The sequence below is a fragment of the Cherax quadricarinatus genome, chromosome 51 (genome assembly GCF_038502225.1).
Source record: "Cherax quadricarinatus isolate ZL_2023a chromosome 51, ASM3850222v1, whole genome shotgun sequence".
Classification (NCBI taxonomy): Eukaryota; Metazoa; Arthropoda; class Malacostraca; order Decapoda; family Parastacidae; genus Cherax; species Cherax quadricarinatus.
The window spans coordinates 17,544,873-17,551,244 of NC_091342.1; the positions used below are offsets into that span (position 1 = coordinate 17,544,873).

General features: G+C 37.1%; 1 long non-coding RNA gene across 1 annotated transcript in view; it reads left to right on the plus strand.

The window, feature by feature from the left end:
• The first annotated feature begins 808 nt into the window (after positions 1-808).
• LOC138854159 (uncharacterized) overlaps positions 809-6,372 on the plus strand; it is a 48,975-nt gene continuing 43,411 nt past the window's right edge. Inside the window, exons 1-2 of the long non-coding RNA XR_011393385.1 lie at positions 809-864; positions 2,323-2,424. This is a non-coding gene — a long non-coding RNA (uncharacterized lncRNA). The remainder of the gene's footprint in view (positions 865-2,322; positions 2,425-6,372) is intronic.

Consider the following 6,372-nt stretch of genomic DNA (forward strand, 5'->3'; position numbering starts at 1 on the left):
GCAACAAAGCCGGCATACAGAGTGCAACAAAGCCGGCATACAGAGTGCAACAAAGCCGGCATACAGAGTGCAACAAAGCCGGCATACAGAGTGCAACAAAGCACACAAAATATAGACAAAGCCATAACACAGACGAAGCCAGCATATAGAACACAGACAAAACCAATATACAGAACACGGACGAAGCCAGCACACGGAACACGGACGAAGCCAGCACACGGAACACGGACGAAGCCAGCACACGGAACACGGACGAAGCCAGCACACGGAACACGGACGAAGCCAGCACACGGAACACGGACGAAGCCAGCATGCAGAACACGGACGAAGCCAGCATACGGAACACAGGCGAAGCCAGAGCTGAAGCATCGAAAAATTCGATTTCCCTCCGAGGCTTTAAAATACACGAACAATCTTAAAACATAAAATAAATCTTATAATTTTTCTATATGTCCATTTTACGTGCACGTAAAAAAAATAATCTAAATGTATTCCAACAATTAAAAATTTATAAAAATTATTGCAAAAGATGTAGAATTTGCTCTGTAATACAAACATTAACCGCAGCGAGAGGCTCCATCCTGCCGGTAATAAAACTTCGCCAGGGTTTTGCTCAACATGGAAATTCGAAATTATGCATTTCCAGTCCTTCTCAACAGCTCTGGTTTTGACCCAGACATTCATGTCCGTACTCCACGTATTCCATAGACAGATTAGTTAGCGTATGAGCGCTACGCGAAATCAACAGACTTTTTGGGAACGAGGTTTGCACTCCATGAGCTGTCGTAGCCATTGAAAGACAACAACAATAACAACATGATACGAACAGCGAGGCACAAGCTGAAGCCATTAAGTGAAATTCTTGTGAGTGACGTTGTATATATTAGGAGTGTATTGCTCTCTGTATATGCACTGATAGCAGATGTGTGTGTATATATATATGTATATATATATATATTTGTATACACTCATTGGTGTATATTTGCGCTTACTTTAATTTGGTCTTCATTTTAGGGACTGAAGAATTCTTGACTGGTGGTGTGTAGGTGAAATTCATTCTTACCGACCCTCATGCAGCAGCTTTGTTAATATTGTGTAAGACTGTGACAGTATGTGTGTGACTGTGTAAGACTGTGTGTGTACTCACCTAGTTGTGGCTGCAGGGGTCGATTCACAGCTCCTAGCCACGTCTCCACTGGCTGGGAGGGGTAGCGTCCTAATATATATATAATATATAATATATATATATATATATATATATATATACATATATTATATATTATATATATATATATATATATATATATATATTATATATATATATATATATATATATATATTATATATATATATATATATATATATATATATATATATATATATATATATATATATAATGTCGTGCCGAATAGGCAGAACTTGCGATCTTGGCTTAAATAGCAACGCTCATCTTGCCATATAGGACAAGTGAAAATTTGTGTATGCAATAATTTCGCCAAAATCATTCTGAACCTAACGAAATAAATATATTTCACTGGGTTTGTTTAGTATTAAATTACTGTAAACAAATCTAAAATATATTTAGTTGGGTTAGGCTAAAATAAATTGTTCTTGTTATAATAAGGTTAGGTAAGTTTTCTAAGATTCTTTTGGTGCAAAATTAAAAAAAATTACACTAACATTAATGACAAAAATATATCTTTAAACGTATAAGAGAAAATTTCAGAAAGGACTTAATTTTTAATGAGTTATTGCTAATTGACCAGTTTTACATATTCGGCACGACATAATATATATATATATATATATATATATATATATATATATATATATATATATATATATATATATATATTTATTATTATCACACCGGCCGATTCCCACCAAGGCAGGGTGGCCCGAAAAAGAAAAACTTTCACCATCATTCACTCCATCACTGTCTTGCCAGAAGGGTGCTTTACACTACAGTTTTTAAACTGCAACATTAACACCCCTCCTTCAGAGTGCAGGCACTGTACTTCCCATCTCCAGGACTCAAGTCCGGCCTGCCGGTTTCCCTGAATCCCTTCATAAATGTTACTTTGCTCACACTCCAACAGCAATATATATATATATATATATATATATATATATATATATATATATATATATATATATATATATAAATATATTGTTTTATACATACGAAGAGATGCATATTTCTATGTATATAAAGTTTACTTACGTTTTTCTTATGATTTAAAAGAACCTAGATATTATTGTGGAAATGTGTCGTAATTAGTAGCGTGTAACTGATATGGTAATTAATCTCTGCCCTTACAGCAAGTGATCGTGCCACAAGCATTTTGCAATAGGTGCTGAGACCCGACCCCTACAACCACTTACATTTGAGTACATCAGAGAGTCCAAAGCAAACACTTCAAGGTAAGAGCCAGCTCATTTGTTTTGTGGTTTTAGTCGGCAATGGATTTGTGGTTGCAGTTGTTTGTGTGTTTGTGGAAGCTAACACTAAATCCCTTTATTATGACCCTAAAATATTTTTAGTGACTTGCTTCCTGTTTATATATATTTTTTCAAACGATGCTGGTGAGCGGCTCTTGGTCCAAGGAGTTGCATCTACTCTCCCCTTTCTTGGATAAACCTGATACCCCCCTCTCTACCCATTTAACACTTGATACGATAAACGCTTCTTGTTTTGAGGTATTCGAGCGACCCTCCTCTACCTTGGATTAAACCTGTTACTTCCCATCCCCCCCCAAGCGCTGTATAACCCTGAGTGGCTGTTAATTAGGAATTGAACAAAATCTCAAACTAATAAATACTAACGCGCCTCAGCATTTGTCTACAAATGTACAGTTATATTGAGTTGGTTTTGAGGTAGACATACCTAGCGTGGGCTTTCACCATTCTTAAGGTATAAAATTTTCTTTACAACTTTTCTGAAGATATAGCAATTGGCTTTATAGTGATTTCTTCCCTGTGTATACTGAAAGTAAGGTTTACAGTGACACGTCACGGTCACTGTAATGTGTGCTTGCCCATATAATCTGCAAAACACACGAAATTATTTACATTTTCCTCAGGCCAGAAGAGGCTCGGACCTATAAACTTTGGAAAAAAGTATGCAGTACTACCTATAAGTCAGACCACGCACAATTTCAGTACAAACTAAACTAGGCGTTTGCTCAGAGCCGGTGGTACTAGGCTGGTAATTAGTTTTTCATCTCTTCGTCATGCACAGGTCCACCAGAGAGATTACTATGTTTGTAATTCGTAGAACAACTGGAATTGTTTACAGACATTTATCTCAGGTCAGAGGAGGCTTGAACTTTGAAACAGATTACTTTGTTTCCAACTGTGCAGGTTCAAGCCTCACGCGTTTTATTGGATATATATATATATATATATATATATATATATATATATATATATATATATATATATATATATATATATATATATATATATATATATATATATATATATATATATTTTTTTCATTAATGTTAATGTAATAATTTTCAATTTTGCACCAAAAGAATCTTAGAAAACTTACCTAACCTTATTATAACAAGAACAATTTTTTTTAGCCTAACCCAACTAAATATATTTTAGATTTGTTTGCAGTAATTTAATACTAAACAAACACAGTGAAATATATTTTTTTCGTTAGGTTCAGAATGATTTTGGCGAAATTATTGCATACACAAATTTTCACTTGTCCTATATGGCAAGATGAACGTTGCTATTTAAGCCAAGATCGCAAATTCTGCTTATTCGGCACGACATATATATATATTTATATGAATATATATATATATATATATATATATATATATATATATATATATATATATATATATATATATATATATATATAATGTATGCATAATGTATATATAATGTGTGTGTGTGTGAAGTGTTAAAGCCGTGCAGGAAGTGATGGAGGCTCTATCCCCAATCTGCTATTGGCAACCAACTGTTTCTCACCAGTCAATCCCATCCCGCTGCTTCGACGATTCACTCTCCTAATAATCGGAATTGCATATTTTTGTTAAACTAATAATCTGTATCCCACCTCTGCTCAGTGTCTGCTCCCAGTAATATCAGTATTGATGTTGTTAATGGTCAGTAGGAAACACTAGCAATATTATTAACGTGTAGCTAGTTTGCCTCGCTATTAGAGAACTTTCACCTCTGAAAAAAGGGGGAGGGGGTCTGTTCTACAGACCTGATATTAGAACTTTCACTTTGCCAAATGCTTCCAAATGTGCAAGTCGGTTTAGGAAAGATTAATGGCTGATGGAGTGATGTCCTTGAGAAGGTCACAGCCAGAATGAAGGTGTTGATGGCTTTGTATGCCTGGCTGTCATCTTGCTCTCGGCTGGATGGCCATCTGTCATCTTATCTAACGTCTTGGCTGTCGTTTGGCTGTCATGTTGGCTGTCGTTTTGGCTGTCGTCTTGTTGTCAACGTAAGTTAAGCCAGGTGGTGAACCTTATTTTATAAACACTGAACTTCAGCAAAGTAAGTCTCTCTCTCTCTCTCTCTCTCTCTCTTTTTCTCTCTCTCTCACTCTCTCTCTCTCTCTCTCTCTCTCTCTCTCTCTCTCTCTCTCTCTCTCTCTCTCTCTCTCTCTCTCTCTCTCTTCTCTCTCTCTCTCTCTCTCTCTCTCTCTCTCTCTCTGTCTCTCTCTCTCTCTCTCTCTCTCTCTCTCTCTCTCTCTCTCTCTCTCTCTCTCTCTCTCTCTCTCTCTCTCTCTCTCTCTCTCTCTCTCTCTCTTTTAGAGTAAATTGAGCCTTTCCCTTATAGGGACTTCCTCACAGTAGCTGTCTTGACAAGGCGCTCTTCCCTCCCAGTAGATTGTCCCTCCCAGTAGATTGTCCCTCCCAGTAGCTTGTCCCTCCCAGCAGCTTCTTCCTCCCAGGAATTCCTCCCTCCCATGGGCATCATGGGCATCTCCTTTCAAGTCCTCTTCTGGACACACTGCCAAAGCCCTCGTAACAATCTAACTTAAAAGTTGATTAATATACCGTGATTCTGACTGCACTGAGAGAGAAGTGAAAATGAATCTGAATGTTACAAGACTGCAGACAGAGGCCCGAGTAGATCCGCAACTCACTCTGATAATACGAGCGTGTAGATGAGCGTGTTTACCGAACATCTAGAACATCTAGAACTACGTTCAACTGACTTATTGTGTTGTGGTACCAAGCTTAGTGCTCAAACTAAATGAAAAGTATGTGGTCATCCTTATGTCACTTTCTAGAACACTTATGTGCTTGATTTTCCACTTATTAAGGAATATAGAGATAAGCATAATAACCTATGTGATATCTCAAGATATCTTATTAGTGAAAATAATTCTAGCCATTTCAAGCAATTATCCCAAATTGGCTTGTAACAAATTAATTATAATTGTATACTCGTATGCAGAGTGAACTCCTGTTCACCCTTTTGGGGCCTAGTTCCTAGGCCTTTTGTGTTTCTATATGTTCTTGCGCAACACTCCACAGGATGGACGTGGGGTTCACAATAAACTAGATGTATTATGGACGCTGCGCGATCTGAGAAAGGTATCCCCGTATTCTGTGCCTCGATGCACGTAATTGGAATAGTGCAGAGTGCAACATATGTTGATAATGAGTTTAAATATTAGCACTGAAGATTTGAACGAAATCAGAAGAGGCATTGGAAAAATTATCATATAGAAACGAATATTTCAATTTCTTCAATAAGGACACAACCGAAATCTAATTCAAATTTTAAAACGAGATCAAAGTGACCAATATCCTGAAATACAGGAGTACATTAAGTTTGGAGCCGCTCAGAGGTTGCATTATCAAATTAACTCGGAAAGCTTAAAGGTAATCAGATGCGACACTCAGAGATTGTCACATGAAAACCGGTACTTCAATTGTTCCCACTTTCAGAAAAGCAAATTGGGACGTACACGTTAATTAAGTTATTTAACCTTTGTGTACACATGGTTGGCAAGACACATAAGCGACATTTAGGCAACTTTATTCCGAAACGTTTCATCTACACAGTAGGCTACTTTAGTCGAGATGTGCAGACAATATAATCAGTCCATCACCCTTGAAGATGTAGATTTGAGGTTGTCAGTCCCTCAGCCTGGAGAAGAATTCTGTTTCCAGGCTGAGGACTGACTGATTACATCCTGGACTGATTACATCGTCTTCACATCTCTACTGCTCCTGCCTACTTTCTGTACTCGACTGAAGAAGCCTACTGTGTAGGCGAAACGTTTCGGAATAAAGTTGCCTAAATGTTGCCTATGTGTCTTACCTACCAACTTGTCGGTATTGTATACCATTTTGATGTTCACTTTATGTACACATGCAGTTTTTT